This window comes from Lasioglossum baleicum, chromosome 1 (genome assembly GCF_051020765.1).
Source record: "Lasioglossum baleicum chromosome 1, iyLasBale1, whole genome shotgun sequence".
Taxonomy (NCBI): Eukaryota; Metazoa; Arthropoda; class Insecta; order Hymenoptera; family Halictidae; genus Lasioglossum; species Lasioglossum baleicum.
Genome location: NC_134929.1, coordinates 22,145,944 through 22,166,189, shown reverse-complemented (window position 1 = coordinate 22,166,189; position 20,246 = coordinate 22,145,944). Strand labels below are relative to the sequence as shown.

The 20,246-nt window shown below is 41.9% G+C and overlaps 1 protein-coding gene across 7 annotated transcripts in view; it reads right to left on the bottom strand.

Moving 5' to 3' along the window:
• Positions 1-20,246, bottom strand: part of Plx (PTB_TBC1D1_like and TBC domain-containing protein plx) — a 49,624-nt gene that overhangs the window by 27,526 nt on the left and 1,852 nt on the right. For 4 of the 7 annotated variants that reach the window (XM_076422290.1, XM_076422283.1, XM_076422306.1 and 1 more), the window contains exon 1: positions 802-14,775. The exons of 2 other annotated variants lie outside the window; for them this stretch is intronic. The gene's annotated coding sequence lies outside the window, so the exon portion shown is untranslated. Of the gene's footprint in view, positions 1-440; positions 14,776-20,246 lie in introns of those variants that run through there. One more of the 7 variants, XM_076422298.1, reaches the window with a different exon arrangement.

The following is a 20,246-nucleotide window of genomic DNA, read 5'->3' as shown; positions in this document are numbered from 1 at the left end:
CTATTTCGCATAGTTTCCCAGATATCCGCGCTCAAAGTTCACTAATTGTGCTGAAGAGTTAGCTAGTCAAATAAGCAAAAATTTCTTTTTCACAATTAGTGAACTTTGAACGCGGATATCTGGAAAACTATGCGAGATAGCGAAAAACTGAATCCAGTCAATGTTGTGGCACATTTTGTCAGCTTTAATTTTGTATGGAATGGTCTTATCGCTAGGACGCATAGTTTCCGAGATATAAGCGGAAAACCGAAAAAGGGGAGCTTCTACGTGCCTCCCTGCACCTCGCTCACCCCTCCTAGGTCTAATATGTCTAATATATCTAAAACGTCCGCAGTCTAATTAGTGTATGTACTGCGGAATATTATGCAAATTCATATTTTTGGAAACTGACGCGTATGAAACGCTTGTAAACCGAGTTTAAATAATAAACAAACATCGACCTCTCCAACAATTAACCGGTTACACACTTGAAATGGTACTTTCGAAATAGCCATTTGCTATTTACATATCATAAATCGTTTGTACATTATAGTACACGCCCGAACGAAACGAAATCAAATAAAATCACGGTCTACTTTCACGTATCTACGAAAGTATGCCGTACTTGACACATATGTATAGGAAATTTCGCCGCAGTCAAGATTAAAGCGGCAAGACTAAAACATTTTTTTTTTTTGATAGGGGGGTAAGTGGCACCGGGAAACCGCCGACTGACTTTCACAGGCGAGGGATCATCGTCGAAATCGTTCGAGTTTCTCGGCAAGTCCGAAATCGTTTATTTTCGAGCGAACTTGGGACTACCTCCAAGGCTGTCCACAATAGTTGACCCTATTCCCGGTGTGGCAGAGATCTCTTCGGAATTCACCGAAGAAACGACACGATTTGCTTGGTTCCACGGCGTATACCGATCGTCGACAGACCGATCTATCTAATCCAAGATCGAATTCGATTAATTCTCCAATTTCCTCTACTTGCACTGTTTATACATATACACCAGGGACAACAGTTTCGTTCACAACGCGATGCTCTTGAAAGTCACTCGTCGACTCGGGTTGCCGTTTAGAGAGAGAGAGACATGTGGCCGTGCGAGGAACTGAGAAGAGTTTTCAGGAAAACAAGCTTTGTTTTCCACGGAACCACGCGACGCGACACCTTTACCAACGGACGAGCAAACATCGACTGACGAGCGTGGCGCGCCGCGTCGCTACGCGACGCGACGCGACGCGACGCGACGGTACACGGTATGTACAGGAGTACAGGAGACGAATGGACCTCTCTTGATTGGCTGTCGCGTGGCTCCAGGTAACGCTAGTCCGGCCGGATTATTCGCAACGAAATTGCAGTGGAAGGGCGGACCAAGTGTTATCGAACTGCGACTTCTGTCGCCAGACATTCTGTATCGTTATCGATGGATCGACCTCGAAACCGATTGCTCCACGTTCCATTGTTTCCGCACTCGACCTTGCTTTGGGAATTGTACCGTACACAAAACTACGGTAATGCCTCGGTACATGGGAAAGAGATCGCTGTCCCCACACGACCTTGCTTAGAAAATCTACCAAATATTCAACTACGTACAAGTAATGTCTTGGTACATGTGAGAACTTGATTTGTGACGACGTATACATATACTGTATACAGTTTGAAATACAATGTGTTATACAATACATATACACAGTGGGTAACGAAAGCAGAATAACTTTTTTATAATTGTACCACACGACCTGATTTTTTATAGTCAATTAGAAGCTTTGGTTTATGAAATGATATGCGAAAAAGATTTTATAATTTACAATGTTACATGCAAAAATAAAAAAGGCATTTTTTTTAACTTTTTTATTAGGGCCCCCCCTTAAAGAAAATTTAAAATATACATATATGTTTTGTAGATCTATGTTATAGTTATACACACGCTGAAAATTTCATCGAAATCGGTTGACGCAGGAAAAAACGACACGCATCGAAAGATGTGCGATTTTGTGGATTTTAAGCAGAAACTGATCAAAAGTCGCGTAAAACTGCAATTTTCAACATTTTTAATCGCTTGTAGCTCCTGTGTATGTTAATCGATTTTGATGAAATTTTCAACATGTGTAAGTGACCGAAACTTGTTTAAACGCACTGTAAAATTAACAAATTTTCAAAATGGAGTTCTTTACTTTGCTAAACCTTCACTTTCAACATCTATGCTTCGAAATTTTACATATTTACATGCCAGAATATGTCGCAGAGCGAAACGTGTTACAACAGCGTCTACGAGTGCGAAATTCGTTAAGCGCAGTGGTTTTTTTCCCAGATATTGAGAGAAATTATAAAGGAAAGAGGTTGATTTAAAGATTGATCATAAAGGTATTGTTGTCCCGTGTTCCTGATTAACTCATATTTTTGATTTCAGAGAGAGAGAGAGAGAGAGAGAGAGAGAGAGAGAGAGAGAGAGAGAGAGAGATATCTACAAAACATATTGTATACTTATTTTAAATTTTCTTTAAGGGCCCCAATAAAAAAGTTAAAAAAATGCCTTTTTTATTTTTGCATGTAACCTTGTAAATTATAAAATCTTTTTTCACATCATTTCATAAAAAAATGAGTGTGCGGGAAATTCTTTTTCTTGGACATTAGAGCGTCGATCGATTTTCTCTGGCATTCTAAGAGTGAAATGGCACGAAACGTAGTGAGGGAAAGGTACTCCCCTAAACAAAGGGCGGGGCATCGTCGAAATAATTTATCCGCATAATGCCCGAGTTTGCGTACCGGTTCTGTCGACATCAAAATTAATTTCTCTGCCTCGTCCGTCATCGAAAAGACAAATAGGGTGATTCGTGGGGGACTACACACATAATTATCCCTCCGCCATTAGAGATACGGCGGTCGAACATTGAAAAGAGTACGCCATAGAGCGCATTAGTGTGGGAAGATCATTTACCGTTCGGAAAAAAGACGTTTCCCTCGGCAACGTAATTACGCTCGATATGTTTGTTCTTCGGTGTTTCTGTTTCTTAATAACCAATCAGCTAATCCAACGTAACGAGATACGACGCCTACTCAGCATGCTTTTCAATTCCGAACAATATAATACATACGCAACGATTAACGATCATTTAAACATTCATTTTCACGTTGAGATCGGATTTAATCAGTCGGAGGCGTCCGCGTAACAGCGAATTGGAAACAAGGTTGCCGAGCCAATCAAACGCAAGAGTTGTTAAATTATTTATAACATTGTTTAACAATTTATGAGACGGACGCCGCCGGTTTGTTAAACAATGGGCAACGTAGTACGGCGAAAATGATTCATTAGCCGAATCAGCGACGCGGCTCGATAAATATGGATTGGCGTAATTTTCACACAATAAGTCGCGGTGAAACTTTTCCTTTCAGATCGAATCTTCAGGATTTTATTGTATATCTCCGTTTGATTCTCTTCTGATAACTCCTCGCATTATTACTCGACTATAGTTAATCATTAACTATAGACCGCAGAAAAATTCGAGTAAAGGCTGAATCATCTGTACAGAATTCTTTCGTTGCATTATCAATATGTATACGTACATATTATAGTCGTGTAACGACTGTTATACGCGAGTATATGAGTCAGGAAGCGACTGTTATCTGTATATGTACATGTCATATGTAGTACGGCAGATGTTTGTTCGTGTACGGTGTGTCTCATAAAAACTGCAATAATCCTCGATACAAATCTTTTATTTCCAGTCTACATAATACAGTTCCTGACGGCAGAGAATGTTGTAAAATTTCATTTAAAATTTAAAACATTATTGGAACTAAAAAGACATACGCGTGGAAAACCACGCGCGGCAGAAGTGAAACTTCTTGCAGTCTAGTAATGTTTAGAAGTAAATTAAGATTGGAAACGATAAATAATCCTAATGAAGCGATGACAAGATCAGGAACAACTCTCGATGCAGTATTTTCAAGACACTAACACGGTCAAATCGTCGATGAAAGCTGTGTCGGCGAAATGAGTTTTCGACCAACCGAGGGTAACCCCAAATTTTGATCTTTCATTATTTTTTTCTATGATTTTCTATGATTCTATCATTGAAACAATTGGCTTGTGATAGCTAGAATGTGATATAAATATTCATGATTCAATTTTGTCTAAATGTCTTGCAGATACTGCATCGAGAGTTGTTCCTGATCTTGTCGTCGCTTCATTGGGATTATTTACCATTTTCAATCTTAATTTACTTCTAAACATTACTAGACTGCAAGAAGTTTCACTTCTGCCGCGCGTGATTTTCCACGCGTACGTTTTTTTTCTTAATATGAACATTAACGCAATGATCATCGTCAATGTCTCTGGGTAATTGTTGAACCATCGTATTTACACAAATTGGAACATTTATAATTTGTCCTAGAATGCCGTACTGGCCATGTGCATGCCTCAATCTTCTTATCTGCATAAAAGGAATGCGTGGAGAAATTAGTCTTTCTGACACTAAATCCAATGGTGGTAGATTTGGTGGCATTTCCGGATATTTGAATCCATTGAATTTCGCGAAATTAGGAATGTGATTGCGACTGAGAGATTGGTTACAACACTTGCATATCACAATACTACACTGAGAAAAAAATTCTGTCGAAACAAAAAACATATATGTTGATTCAATAAGATGTACTATTGAATAGTGCCAATATCATATGAACTTATTTTAATATTTATGTAATACTATTGAATTTCAATAGCAAAACTCATTTCCGCCAATCATATAAGCGAATAGCTTGACATCAATGTTTTCAAAAAAATAAGATATGACCTCAAACCAATTCCAGTATAAATCAATACATTTCTCAAATTTTTTTAACAACATATCTGATTAGGAAAAAGAGAAATATTACGAATAATAACGTACGGTATTGAATCGAATAATATTTTCAATCATTTCATGATAGACAATTCAAATACATCACGATTTGCTTCTAAATTTCATACTATTGAAAAGAATACATTGATATTCATCGAAGTAAAAAAATTACAATAACACGCGTGTTATTGAAGTAACTACTTTTTTTCTCAGTGTAGTAAGGTCCACGTCCGGATCGACGTACAGTGGGCGAGAAACCGATCTTTTTGGACAAAAATCTGCCGACAACTCAGTTTTTCATCGATCCAATTGGAATTTTTTCTTAAATGTTCGTGAAGGACTATACTTTGATGACGTGCTGCGCGAAAATCGTTAACTGTCGCAAGAAATCAAGAATCCTTATTTACAAAACCCAATAACTCCGATACTTCATCCGCCCATACCATAAATTTCCATGTCCCAGCTGAGTTGCCGACACTTCTTAATCCTAAACCCTAAACTGCAAAATTTTAAACTGTAAATCTGGTCCTGAGAATCACCAATTGAATAGAATTACATTCGGCACTTATGAGACTCGCCATTAATTTATTGATCCTGTTGGAGTATACACCGAAATGCACGGAACATGCGGAGGAGGAAAGGTCTCTTTTGACCTGTCGTTTATTGCACCTCAAGCGTAGCCATCTTTTCCGTACTACAGGGCCTAAAAAGGAATGGTCAACTCAGTCCGAGCCAGCCTACCGAGCAGAGTTGGGCAAAATGTAATTTCAATTACAGTTACAATTACTTGCCAATTACTGTAATTTGGAATTGCAGAAATACAATTACAATTACATGTAATTGTAATTGAAGATGTAATTAATTACTCATGTAATTAATTCCTGCCCAACTCTGCTACCGAGCTAGTAACAGCTCTCACAGAATTTTAAGTTTTCTAACCATCAATGGTTCCATTTCAATGTAACAGTCAGAAAATATTATATTGTGTTATATGCGAGCAGTACATACTATTGTAACTCACCACTGATAGACGATTATTTCATTGTGTCGTGGAGTTTGAATAAATACTAAATATACAGTAATATTTGATTTCCCAACCTCGTTATCACAACAGATCCAATAGCAGCGTTTTCGCTTCTTGAGAAAGAACTTCCTTGTACTTGTCATCCTTTATTCTTAGAGAGCTTATAAGTGGATCGGATGATAATAACATACGCAGTATAATATCTATATTTGTCTTTTTGCGGCAACACATTCGGGAGTTTTCAGCTCGTGATTTCCTGAAGACTTTTATTATTTGCCTCTTGTGGGGCTCTTCTGAATACAAACCAATTGGCGGTTCAAATGTAGCAAGTACTTCACTTCCATGTTGCAGTACCTTATGAACTGACGGAGGTAGTTTATACCATGGATAAATTTTAATAAAATTGTTTTTTTTAATGTTTTTTACAGTTTGAAATTGTGCGGTTTAAGGTTTAAGTTAAGAAGTGTCGGCAACTCAGCTGGGACATGCAAATGTATGGTATGGGTGGATGAAGTATCCAAGTTATTGGGTTTTGTGGATAAGGATTTCTTGTGATAGTTAACGATTTTCGCGCAGCACGTCATCAAAGTATAGTCTTTTACGAACATTTTTAAAAAAATTCCAATTGAATCGATGAAGAACTGAGTTGTCGGCAGATTTTTGTGAAAAAAGATCGGTTTCTCGCCCACTGTGCGACGCTTCGCAGTAATTCTTCGTAATTTTGGTTGGTACATTTCGAGTCACTTTGAAACCACAAACGATCACAAAGATATTTCTATAAGAACCCTACATCTGTCGATATTTAAGAAAATGTATGTCTCTTGACAGTTCTCGCGGCTCCGCTCGAAAGCGGATCAGCTAACCATCCACGTCACTTCCGTTACGCATTCTCCTGTCGCGAATTCCATGACGCGAAATTCGCCACTTAATGCTTACACGCTGCCAAAAGAAGTTTCACTTCAAAAGTATTATTTAAAACAGTACAGAGATTAAATATTTTTCGTCAACGTGTACTCCGCCGACACATCTCTATACATACACACGTCAGAGGGTTAATTTCCCATTGTCGAAATTCCGCTTGTGTTCACGAGACTCGGCCGGTACTCGCAAGCCGGCTTGTGATAAAACACGTCGAATATATCTCGGTCACGTACAATAAACAATCACGCCGGTCAAACGATTACAAACATTCCTGCGCGGCAATTCCGATCGCGGCTCTCCGGGCTCGACGATAACGCGCGTGCAGCCTATACGTGACTCCTTCGGCCTGCACACTAGCCGCATTTTACAACAACGATCTGCAAGGGAAACGAGGCCGGCCCGATCCGGCAGCTTTCGGCCCGCCACCTGTCCGCGAAACTAATACGTATGCATACCGATTTTCTTCGCGACCCTAACTCCGTTCAACCCTTCAGCCTGTGGTGTATGTATGTGTGAGAGTGAGCGAATGAATAAACAGAACGAATGATAGGTCGAATGAGGATAGAATGAGAGAGTGTTCGTGAAGCGAATTCGGCGACAGGCGCGTCGCAGTAGATTGAGACTAACAGTCAAAGTAGGCAGACGTTCTATTGCTTGTGTGGAAAATCGTAAGGATTGTTTAAATGTATCGAGTGGTTCAATAAAAGTTACAACAAGCCCTTAAATACATGTGCTCGGTGAACTTGCAAAAAAATTCGCCACGCGACCGCATTTTAATTGCATGTTTTCGAATGTCAGAATCGTTGCAATTTTGCATCGATCACGCTTGTTTATTTCGTTGTGCATTTTTTTCATTGTTTAATTCGAGAAAAAGTCGACGGTTCGAGCTGATTCCGAGGTCGTACAGGCCCGTCCCCGACGATAACCATGCCATCACTCGGATGAATTTTAATACGCAACGTCAGTACGTATTTTCCACTGACAATTCGTTTCAACCGTGTGGAAACGCCGAAGACTGGAAATAACAACTTGCGCAATGTATCGCGTCGGAACAACAAAGTCGCCATCGGGATGCAAATTTATCCTCACCCTCGTTGTTCTCGCACGCGCGAACAGTGAAAATTACGTGTCGTAAAACAGTTAACCGGCTGCCAAGAAAACCGGCAGATCCTCAGCGCGGCCGGTGTGCTATCGTTTTTGACAGCGGCGATATTGCTTCGAGTTTCGCTCGGACCTTCGAACGATGAGCAGGTCTTAGGCTGATTAAAATGGCCGACGGCTGAGAAACCGATGACGGCGGAAGGACACTGTTATTGGAAGTAAAATGCGCTGGAGTCCGGTCGAACGGTCAAAGCATACAATGACGACGACGAGGGATCGTCTGGAACACCGGAACTGTTTGTATTTACAGGATGTGTCGGACAATATTTGAACCTTCCTTCGGGGACAAATTAGCTGGGTGCTCCATCAAACTTAATCATTCTCGAAGTAATGTAATGGTTTTCTCGTTATACGTAAAATCTACGTAAAAGTCACTCTCTCTCTCTCTCTTACTCTCGCGTAAGACTTACTTTAAATAAAACAATTTTGTTCACAAGTCACCTAGTTACAGTCCTTAACCCTTTGCACTCGAGGACTTTTTCGCTCGGGTGAACAAGTAACTCGAGACGATTTTGGCAATATTAGGCAAGTGTTTTACAGGTACATACTTTAAAATGATTTTATACTCAACCGAACGTATACAAATAATAAAATTTCAATAATGTATTGATTTCTACGTTCTACAAAACAAAATTTGTTAAATATTACTCTCTGTAATTGGTTTTCGTTTGATATTTTACAAAACAATCTCCAAGATGCATCCTCGGTTTGTCAGGGCACGTATCACAATAATTTGAGGTTTCACGTCTACCGCCAGGCAAACTTCGGTCAGAGCGAACCTTGGAACCCCTCTTTACCCCTTTCAATACAACATGGAGCTTTCCATGCAAATGATGTATAGCATGTCAAAAAAAAATTTTTTTTGGCGCGTGATATTGGATAAACAACAATTTTCTTGAAATTGTGCAAGTTTAACGATTTTTTTCAAGGTTAAAAACCGTTGGTACCATAAACTCTCTATTTTTCCGACATTCTGCAATGTTTCAGCTTGAATTTAAAAAAAAAAATCATCGCTCTATCTCATTTCTATCGAAAATTTTTTGATTTTCACACAGAATCCATCGGTTTGTCCCACTGTGGCGCTGTAGCGGCGCCGCTCGAGTGCAAAGGGTTAGTCATTACACGAACTGTAATAAAAAAGCAGTGGTTTTATACAAACTTCAGATACACGGATGCGCTAGCTGAAAAAAACCATCCGCGCGAGCGACTGTCGATGTAACAGTGCGAAGAGGTTTACCGAAGGAGCTTCGCAAGGTAATTTTACATTGGATGATCCCCTAAGCCGAGATCAGCGAGGAACGTGGCGCGATTCGGGCGACAAAATGCACCGAAAACACCTGTAAATTACTCGTTCGCCGTCAGGGTAGTAAAGTTTGGCAGAAACACGGATCTTCCCGCGCCGGCAAACGGTTTATCTCGTATTTTTAGCCGCGTTCGTCCGCGACGGGCGTTCCTCTATTTCGGTGCCTCGGGTTTTATCGACGCATCGATGTAAGAGCGCTGCATCGATCCAATAAGGACAGATATACATACAGCAATGGCTCACGTATGTCAACACCTCGGCACCAAAATGTTACTCGTATCGTGTGCACACACTCTATTCTTTGATTTGTAAACAGCAAATTGAATCTTGCTTGGTATCATTTCAACCAGGCAAATGTCCGCCGATATCTGCCTGGAAGTTTCACCAAAAAATAATTAAGCGCAGGAAAGATTTGGCATTGAACGTCGGAACGTCTTTGAAGCCAGAAAAATCTCTGCGATATCGCGGCGAAGAGACCGTGGATGGCTATAGAAACGTTTTCCCTCTCTTTCTCTCCCGCGCGCGAGGAAGAGTGGCAAAGTGCATATTTTTACGTAACACAGTGGCGGAGGATTCGAAATCCGCGGGCGAGCGACGCTTACTCGCCCGAGGCGAAATTTCCGCGATGCACTCGCCGCTTTCGAACTCGTTTGCGCAACGCTCGTTTCGCGGTACTGTTTATCCGGCTTCGAATTCAAAGCAGAGCCTCGAAAATAAAGGAAAACACCTTTGCTGTGGACGTTTCTGCAAACAAAAAAATAAACGGTGTCGCGTTGCGCAACGAAAAAAAAAAAAAAGAAATTGTTAGCCGCGCTGAATGGAAATGTCTTTTAAATGATTTTTTGTTTGTGCTTGATCGAGTCTATTTTGTCGTGCAGTATCAAAAACACTGAATTACTGAAATTTTCAAACGATTACATCAACGTATGTTTAAGAGTGATTAATTGTAACTCGCGTGGGTTCGCCGCAGATTTAATAGTACGCTTAAAGTATCATAAAAACTGGCCGTTTTTGTTTTCATAATTAACAACGAATCAGACTCGTAACGACTTTAAGCGGAACCTACTACATACGAATATTATTTCCTTCTTTTACGACGGAGTAACAGCCCTTTCGTAACCACTGTTTGAACACTAAAATAATACACTTATATGTATTAAGATATTTGGACATAGTTTGTACATATGTATAGCGTCTAATACGTTTTGTTAAATATATGGTTCGTTAAACATTGATAATTCCATCCACTGCCGGTACAATTTTGCAATTATATTCTGTCAAAAAAGTACCGGGAATTGGTCAATGGAACACGAAATATGTATTATTCATCCAAATTTATTGTATCGCCTTCAAAGTAGGCCCCTTTCGAAATAATACACTTATGCCAACGAATAACCCAATCATCAAAACATTTTTTGAACGCATTCTTTCGAATCAACTTCAGTACTCGCCGCGAATTCTCTTTTATGTCATCTATCGACTGAAAACGGGTGCCTCGAAGTGGTAATTTGAGTTTTGGAAAAAGAAAAAAGTCGGCCGGAGCCATATCAGGGGAATACAGTGGCTGCTCGATAAGATTTGTTGAGTTTTCGGCCAGAAATTCGTTCACAATGATAGTTCAGTTGAAGACGTTGATGGCCGACCAGAACGAGGCAAATCTTCCACCACATCTCGACTGCTTTTAAATGCACTGTACCACTCATACGCACGTGTTTTTGATAAAGTCTATTCACCGTAAGCCTTATGTAACATTTTCAGCGCTTCGGCACACGAAAATTCCATTTGCAATGCAAAAAAGACAGATTCTTTGTTCGATATTTTTATCCATTGTAAAAATCGCAAAACACACTTGAGATGAACTGACAAAATGGCGCATTGTAAACAAACTAGATGACAAGTGACGCTCAAACTCCGCGCGAGTATAGAGGACAGTTATGCCAACTTAGCGACAAAAAGAATTCTAACAATCCCTTTAAGCGGACTTTTTAAATGATCGATTCCCGGTACTTTCTTGACAGAATGTATTTTCTCTCTAATATTTCTTGCCAAAGATCGTGGGGTTTTCGACTTTGCCTGATTGTTTATTCTTTGTTGCATCACGTGGCGTTTATTGGCATATTGAACGGGTGCGGGCGACCCGATCGACCCGAAACGCGGAATTTTAAAGGACAAGGTGGATCAAAGGCTTGAACGAGTTTTTGCGAAGGGCAATCCAGGAAACGATCTCCGCCGAGATAGAGTCACTTAATTGGAGTTTAACGAGCGGGCCCGGCCCGGTTGGCCGTGAAAAACGTCTCTACGGCGGCGCGGCGCGGCGCATCGATGCAGTCCGAAGAGGAGGAGGAGCAGTAGGAAGAGGAGAACCTTGGTGCAAGTGCAACGGTGCAGAGGCGATAATTACCGTTCTCGATTATCCAGAATGAAAATCGCTCTTACGTCGGGCGTCACGAACCGATGACGCAACCTCATGAACCGGTTCCCGAACTGACAATCTATTATTTTTCATTAACACCGTGCGGCACCGAATCCCTGCGATACCACTCGATCATTTACATAACGAAAAATCCAACCGACCTACATCGGGAGCCTTAACTTTTAAATCAATCTAACTCCACGTTCGAGCCGAATACATACATACTTTGATACCTGTGTCGATAAAACGATTCGAGATAAGTGCACACTTGTATAAAAGTCAATCCTTAAAGTGCGTTCATGCAAACTACAAGCATAATAGTATAAGAATGCTTTTATGTTTCTCATTGTTTTCTTTTTTATTTCGATCGGTTTCCATTGGTTCCCAGTCGATTGTCGATGAAAATAATATGTACTCCGCTGGCGCGAGGGGGAAAACGAGATCCCGGCTGATGCAATTATTAGGATTACGAAATCACAATAGGGAAATCGAAATGAAAGGACCTTTCATGGTTCATTGGCACGCGCCGGTATTCTTGTTGCATTCCATGTCAGACTCCGGATATTGTTACTGCGGTCGCCGCAGACTAAACTGTTCTACCCTGGTGTTGGAAAACCTTACACAACCCGGTACCCGATACTATTATGTTTTTTCTTGTATCGTTTGTCACTATGTTCACCGCGTGCTACCCATTTAAATCCTCCTGGTTCTTCTATTCTAACTCTGGCTACTCTCTGACCACTCGATCGTGGATTAAATGTGTACTATGATCCAAAATTCGTCGTGTCGGGTATCGTTTTAATCGGGAAAGCAGCAGTAATACGTTGATAAAAGTCTCATTAAAGAATCGTTCGTAGGAAACAAGTTCTATCAAGAAATATCGCCTGTAGACGAAGCGAATGGTGCTTCGGTCCCGGAATTTCCGCATGCATGGACGCGCTACAGTGTTCTGGCCGATGCAAGAATAAAAGGTTCGACAGTATGGAGAAGGAAGAAAGTCGGTGCATCGGTTATCGTGGTCACGTACCGTAAAATCGATGACGGGAACGTGATTAAACTGTTGCGGCGCGGCGGTATCTTCGGTATGAAAATTCCGCGCTCTCGAGAATGCATCAGTCAAGGACACACCGCTTCAGCCCGCTGATAATCTCGGCAATCCCTTCTGCTTTAACGAGGCGCTAAGTCTTAAATAATGCAATAACCGCGCTCGATTGATAAGGGCCACGAGGGACGAGCAAAAAGGAAACTCATTATTTACTTGCCGCTTTATTTCCACCCAAGCTACTCCTCTGACATTCACTCACTCTTTCTCTTGCCGGTTCGTACGATCAGATTCACGTTACGTCACTTCAACCCCGTTTAACAGCGAACAATCTTCTTCCGCGGACCGATACAACGCTTTTTCTCTCTCCTCATCTGCCTAACGACGTTCAGTAATTTTCGCCGGTGACACGCAATTATCGAGAGCCCGGCAGATGTTTGCGCGCAATCATAGGCGAGAACGATTAATTTATGGAGACGAGGTCCGGTCGCAGGCTACTTTTTGCCAGTGTTTTTCTTCCGGACAAACGACAACCTGGCTACAACCGTGCTGACCTGGTTCTGATCTTCAGTCGAGTAGTTATCGTATGTAAAATAATGTTAACGCGTCGCTTGACAACGATTATCCGAGAGGCTTTTTAAAGATCCGTGATCGGCAACAATTTTTCTTTGTTGACTTGTCAATTATGACTAATGGACTCTGGATATCTTCGGGCGTTCAACAGAAAAACAGCTGTACGAGATACGAGGCCAATTACAACATCGATTTAGCATTCCAAAGAATTACTCGGACGGTGGACCATTATTTTATAACTATACATGTAATCGATCATGTTTATAATTCCGATAAGACTCGTGTTGAGCGAACCAGCACATTTGTTCAAGTTAAAGGCAGAACCGTGGGATCCCCCGTGTAAATCCAGAGAGTTTATGGTAATCATCCCCCATTAAATTTCCCGGCCTGCGGACACGAAATAAAGAGCTCGCCGTGTTTTCTTATTTCGCGCAACATCGCCGGGCCCTTGTACGCTAATTAACCCCCTTCCGCAGAGTTCGCCGTATTTTCCAACGCGCTGAACCATAACGAAGAATTTACACTTCTCACAGTCGCTACCTCTTCGCGAGGCTTCTTTCTTGTAGCGTTAAACAGCAAAAAATTAGCGATCTAACTGGCGATAGAGATCTCATTCCCACGAGCTAATAAGCAATTCAGTTTTCAAATCTATTCGTCAGACGACCGACAAACATATCGCAATTTCGCAGAGTAATTCGCAGAAATTGCGAATCGTAAAGGAAACATTTTTATTTGTTGACCATTAATTTTATAACGGTGGAGATCGAATATAAAAACACCGTTGATTGCGCCGACTCTGCGCACGTTTCCGTAGTATTTCACGGATCTGCAAGTGCCATAAACGCGTAGAGATGCGCGGTGTGATAACCATAAAACTGTCGGCGATTGTGCAAGCAGATTTCACTACTTGGCTCACAGAAACGTTTAAAAATTGTTTATGGCGCCACTTCGATTCCAAATAATGCAATGAATAATTCAATTGGCTGACTTTTTGGGATGAAAAAATATGGGGAAAGTACGTCCAGTAAGGAGCATAACTGATTCCACACACTTTGAATCAGAATAACTTTTATATGAATGGACCAAACGACTTCAATTTCTCTGTAACACTAGAAGAATTAGTTAACACATTACCGACCGATGATCATTGTATAATTTTGAAAAATCCATGGTACATGGCTAAACACTTTTCAATGGAACCTTCAATAGCAACATCAATTTTCATTGTGAACTAACAAGTCACCCTGAATAACGTCATGTAATAGTTTCAATTAAGATTGCAATGTAAAAGAAAATTTCTATATATGCTTTCCTTTGGTGCAGCACAATTATTGAAAATCCTATTAATAGGCTTCCGGTAGGTAAAGAGTGTTAAGTAAATTACGTCTAATAAATAAGTTGATAAAATGCATTTGGTCGGAATTGTGAAAAACAAAAGTAAAAATCAATTTTTACAACTTTTTTCGCTGGGCCAATAACGAAAATTTCAGAAATGTGTTTTGTCGACTGGTGTAAATTATATACGCTCCGAAAATTTCATTGAAATTGGTTAATTGGTTTACGAATTATAAACGATCAAAAGTGGTAAAAAGGCCGAAAATCTTGAAGAATTGCAATTTATACCACTTTTGATCGTTAGTAATTCGCAAACCAATTAACTAATTTCAATGAAATTTTCAGAGCGTATATAATTTACAGTAGTTGACCAGACACATCTTTTGAATTTTCGTTATTGGCCCAGGTAAAAAAAGTTGTAAAAATCAATTTTTACTATTGTTTTTCACAATTCCGTCCAAATGAATTTGTTCAACATAGTTTTTACACATCATTTACTAAACTAATTCTTCTAGCCCCACAGAGAAGTTGAAGTCGTTTGGTCCATTCATAAAAAAAGTTGTTCTGATTTAAAGTGTGTGGAATCAGTTATCTGAGAAAGAATTCTGAAATATGGAAAATTAAAAATGCCACTCGGAATCGTCTCGGTAATATTAACTGAGCCAGTAGTTTTCAGCTCGTCCCAGTTGTTTTCTTTTCCCCGGATCTGGTTATCGGGGTGCCTAGAGCCCGCGGAGTTCCGTGTCCACGAGAAACCCTCTTCTTCTCCCGCGTCCTCGTTCGAAGCCGAGCAAGTACCGTCGAGTGCTGTCTTCTAATGGCGTGCACTCGAGAGGACCGACGTATGATAACACGCGGGGACAAGTTCTAACTCGAAAACAACAAGAGGAAAAAGAAGCCAGAAGAAAACGAAGGGAAAGAAGACGAAACACGTTCCCGTCGTTACAGCGTCGCGTTGCGTGTTTTGCTCGTTCGCGTCAGCTGGCAACACGCGTAAAAACAACGGCAATTAGACGCACGACGCTGTTAGAAACCACACGCGCTGCGCTGATAAGGGAACAGGTGGGACATGCCCGTAAAAATCCGAAAAATCGTTGGGCCTCCGCCATTCAATTTATTTCGAATAATAATAATCTCTAAACAATCTATTTCTAGAATCTAAGACAGTTTTTTCCTGTAATTATCGATACGTTGATTGCCATATGTGTTGGTCGTGCATCGATGACGCAGTTCCTCGATCGTCTCTAAAGATTCATCTTCGTCGTGATAAATGACATGTGTCAGCTATGTTCGTTTCTTAAGCAGATTTTTTTGGTGGTGTTTGTATCCCTCCTTGCACAGTTCGATTAATGACAAATACGCGTCACGTGAGACGATACCAATTCAAATTTGACAAAAAGTTTCGTAAAAAGAAATACACTCGTTATTCAAATTTCAAACCCCCCCTCTAAATTGTCGCGTTTTCCCGCGTCGCGTCGAATGGCAAGATCTCGGAAATAAATCGCGAGGCTGGTGAGTCAACGCGTTGCCCAGCAGTTTGTGTGTGTTCGGCGAAATCGTTTGTCACATCGGTTCGGTGCCAAAATGTTCCACGTGCGATCCACCGGGAGTCGGGACACGATTGCTCTTCGGAGCGGTGAAGTTTCCCTCGTATCGACATCCGTTGTACACGTGCACCGGTTACATAACGCGCACTATGCACCCACCCACGCGGCTACGTGATTCTATTTTCGAGGGATGCGTTTCATTGTCGAAAAGCTGTGATCGACGCGTAAACCGGGGCCGAACAATATTTATTATCGTCTGAAACGCGCGGCCAATCGATCGCGCCGCGGCAACCCGGCTCTCGAGTTTTCGTCCTGCGGCGAATAATGCCACGCTAGAACGGGCTAATTGGTTCTAGAACCCGTTCTTTGCGGCATCTGAGCGCCCTAGCATACGCTCGAACACGTGTATGCTCACGGATAATCTTCTCTGAAAGCTTAGCTCTAGAAAAATGAACTGCATCGTTGGAAACGCAGTCGATGAAAACGTGAAAATAATCGTGCGGACACACGTAGGCCCGCACAGGCCCGTACGGGCCCGTACAACCTTCCCCCTCTACGACGCTATTCCCCCACGGATCGGACACGACACGTGACGTGACGCGTGCATCCGGTACTGGCAGAGAGAGGGTAACTTTTCTACTTTTCTACTTTTCTACTTTTCTACTTCTTTGAGGTCAATGGAGGTTTTACACCGATTGTATCAGTTTCAGTGCTCAATCTGTTCGACGAATAGAATTGTGGATTGTCCAGGATGCGGCAAACAAAATGTATGACCGGCGCGAGACTGGTTCGTTGGAATCTGAAGCCGTCGGAGACGACATTTGTTCCATAACTCGAAGGACATTTCTCGGAAACGCACGTCTGCCTGGTCAATTGCACAGTTGACTCTTGGCCCTTGGCGTATTCTGTGCGATGCAACGCACGCCGCGCAGAGGGGCTTAGGCTAATCAGAGGAGGAGGCAATCGGAATTACCGATTACGTGGCCGCGTCCTCGGGATCGTTGGACATATTTCGAGATCACGTCCAATCGAACTTCCGTTCCCTTCGAGCGAGCCTAAGCGCGTGCGATACGAGTGCATTTGCACTAGAAGACACTGTCACCATCCATTACATGCAAGTTGTATTCGAACGATGATACTCTGAAAAATCACAGATAATCGGAGACGTTCGTTTAAACAGCCTGTACACGAAACATGAACAATTTTAGTTTGCAGATAAAAGAGGAATTTGCAAGATACATATATCCCCAGCGCTGAAATAGCCCATCAGCTTAAAGAAAGCACTCTCGCATCCCCTACCTCTTTAGCCCGTCCAATATTTTTAGCCGGCTTCGGTGTGTTCCTGTTCCTTTTAAAATTTAAAGGGAGACGGCCGTTGAACGTCGCGACCAATTTCGCGGCATTCTCGTCCGTTTTTGGCGGATTAACGTCGGCGTGCTTTCGCGTTCCGGTTTTATTAAATAATTTTTTACGAGACCCAGAAGCGAGAGCAGAGGCCCGCGCAATTTATCCTCGGCGCGCGCGTTAACCACCCGAGGCGTAACTTATGGCGATTAAAATATGTCACGCGAGATTACATGCAGCTACGTGCTCGTGCTCCTGCACCTCCACGAAAATATTCTCCGCCGTGTTTGTTGAAACTTGCAACCGTTGTTGCAGGTACTGCAAGACTGCAAGAGACACTCCAACATTTTGGACCCGAGAAATCCGAATACATATTATTCTTCTCCATTCCTCGTAGGATGGAGCTTTACGTTACACGATGACATCCACCAAAGAAATTGTTTCTAACGATAGCGATGGTTGATCGATTACTATTCATGGAAGAGTAAAAATTGATTTTTTCGCAGGCATGTGTGTATCGAGCTCGGCTCGTAGACGAGTCGGAATTTATGATTGAATGGAATCGTCCCGCATAGTTCCGCGGCACCCATTGGGCAGCTATACGCTCGCAAAAAGGAGCATAAGCGCGTTCAAGGAATTCCAATGTCACGACGGAACAGCGGTTTCGTCGCCGCGCAATATATGTACATACACGACAAAGTACCGATAACTTTGCACAACGAACAATCAACGCGACGATCCAATTTCGTCACGGAATTGAGTTTCGCCGATGTATCGATGCGTATCGATCTGTGTCGAACAATTGGACAGCGTCCATCGATCTTTGGATTTACTTAGCGCAGCGGCTCTCAACCGGTTCGCCGACAAAACCTACATTTTCAACACTCAAAAATTCCAGAAAATCCGATGGTTAAGTAAAGGCGGCCAACTCCGTCTCCCACATTTCCAGAAAGCGTTCATTCAGAAGTATGTGTACGTACGTTTCCGACGATTAGTCTTATTGTTAACACGCTCGGTTTTAATTGGTGGCGAAACGGCGTGAATATGGCGGCCGGATAGCATCGCGCGAGTCGTTTCCGATTAATCTCAGATTAGTTCCATCTAGATTCCGCGCAACACGATATACCACGCTCGAGCATAAATTCGCGAGGCTTAACAAGAAATTCATGGTCAACCAGGAGTGTCCCACTTTCCGACAATGTTCGTTGCACATGTCGACGTCTTATCTGGCATGGCATGTAGGCGTACGGGCATAACACCGCGCATTCCCGGCAACGTGCTACTTCGGCGAACAAAGATGCAAATTCTAGTGCGCGCGCGGGCGCTCGCGGTGCAACGTAGAGACGACCACAAAAAAAAGTAAACCGAGCAAACTGCTGGTAATTAGCCTCCACTCGGCTGATCTCTCGACTTCGTAAATAGACATATTAATGTTTCAATTATTATTCCGGAGCTCGTCGATGACCTTGAACGCTGATCAATAACAAGACAATTAAGTTTTTTTTAAGTTTAAGGATTTACCCGGTGTCATAAAATGTTTTAAACAAAGGACAGATCCCTGTATTTCCAACGTTATGTGTATTACACGTATTCCAAACACGTGTCTAAATATGGTAATTAGAATCTATGAAAGAAACAACATTACAGTTCAAGGAGCCATAGTCCTTTGTTTTAAGATATATGAGCACGATTCAAGACATTCTGAAAGAGTATTTTTCCGGTAAATGTCCGCGTTCAGACTGTCTTCAACAGATAAAAAAGCTCGCCAGGAAGCACGGGAATAAGCATGAGAAAAGGAGGTTCTTTTCCTCTTTAGAATCTTGTTACGAGAGGACATGAAAAATGACGGTTACCTAAGTGACCGCCATCTTTCGGTTTTCGCGGATATTACAAGAGTACGAGAGACGACGACCCCCTCCTGCCCCGCAGCCAGTGTCAATACGCTTAGTTATTAGATTGTCGGTGTACTATTTACATATTTGGGAGAAGAGGTATGCGAACGCGCTTGAACCTAATTGCCCTACACTGTTCCGCTTTTAAAATCGTCGCGCGGACGTATCGATCCCTTATCTGGCGTAATACAGTCGCACGAATCCGATACTAGGAATTCCCGGTGTACAAGCATCGTCGTCGTTGTGTGGCCTAACCGTATTATTTGAATAAACAGTGGCGGCGGTAATACGAGTGCAAACGATCGCGCCTGCGACAAGTATCGAGTGCCACACTCGAGCGGCACTTATTTTTCTGAATACGGTGTGCGAGCCGCGGTCGCGTGAAAAATTATAATTAATAATAATTCGAAACTTTAACAAATCGACGAGCGCGGCAACGTTATCCAGAAATACGAGCCTAATGCTGAGAGCCGATTTGTGCGGCAGAGATTCGAGCCTGCAGTTGCGCGTACAGCAAAAACCGCTCGAAATTATAACGCATCTCTGGTTGCAAAATTAATAAAAAAAATCTTCCCGAATTTTATTAATCCAGTTTCAATATCGTGTGTGTTCTATTGGAAAGAAAAGATTCATTTACATAGATCCTGTTTCCTTGACCGGTGTACAGGCGACCGGCACGAATCGAAGCAACTATTTATCGTGCAGGGATGCCCGTCACGGTGTCGATAGATCTTTACGATACATCGCCGATTATTATGAAATTGAGTGTCGTTAATAGTTGGTAACGATATTTCTGATCCGTGATCAGCGAACAGTGTTTTAGGGTGTCGGTCACCGGTGACCGTCGCGCAATTCTAGAACTATT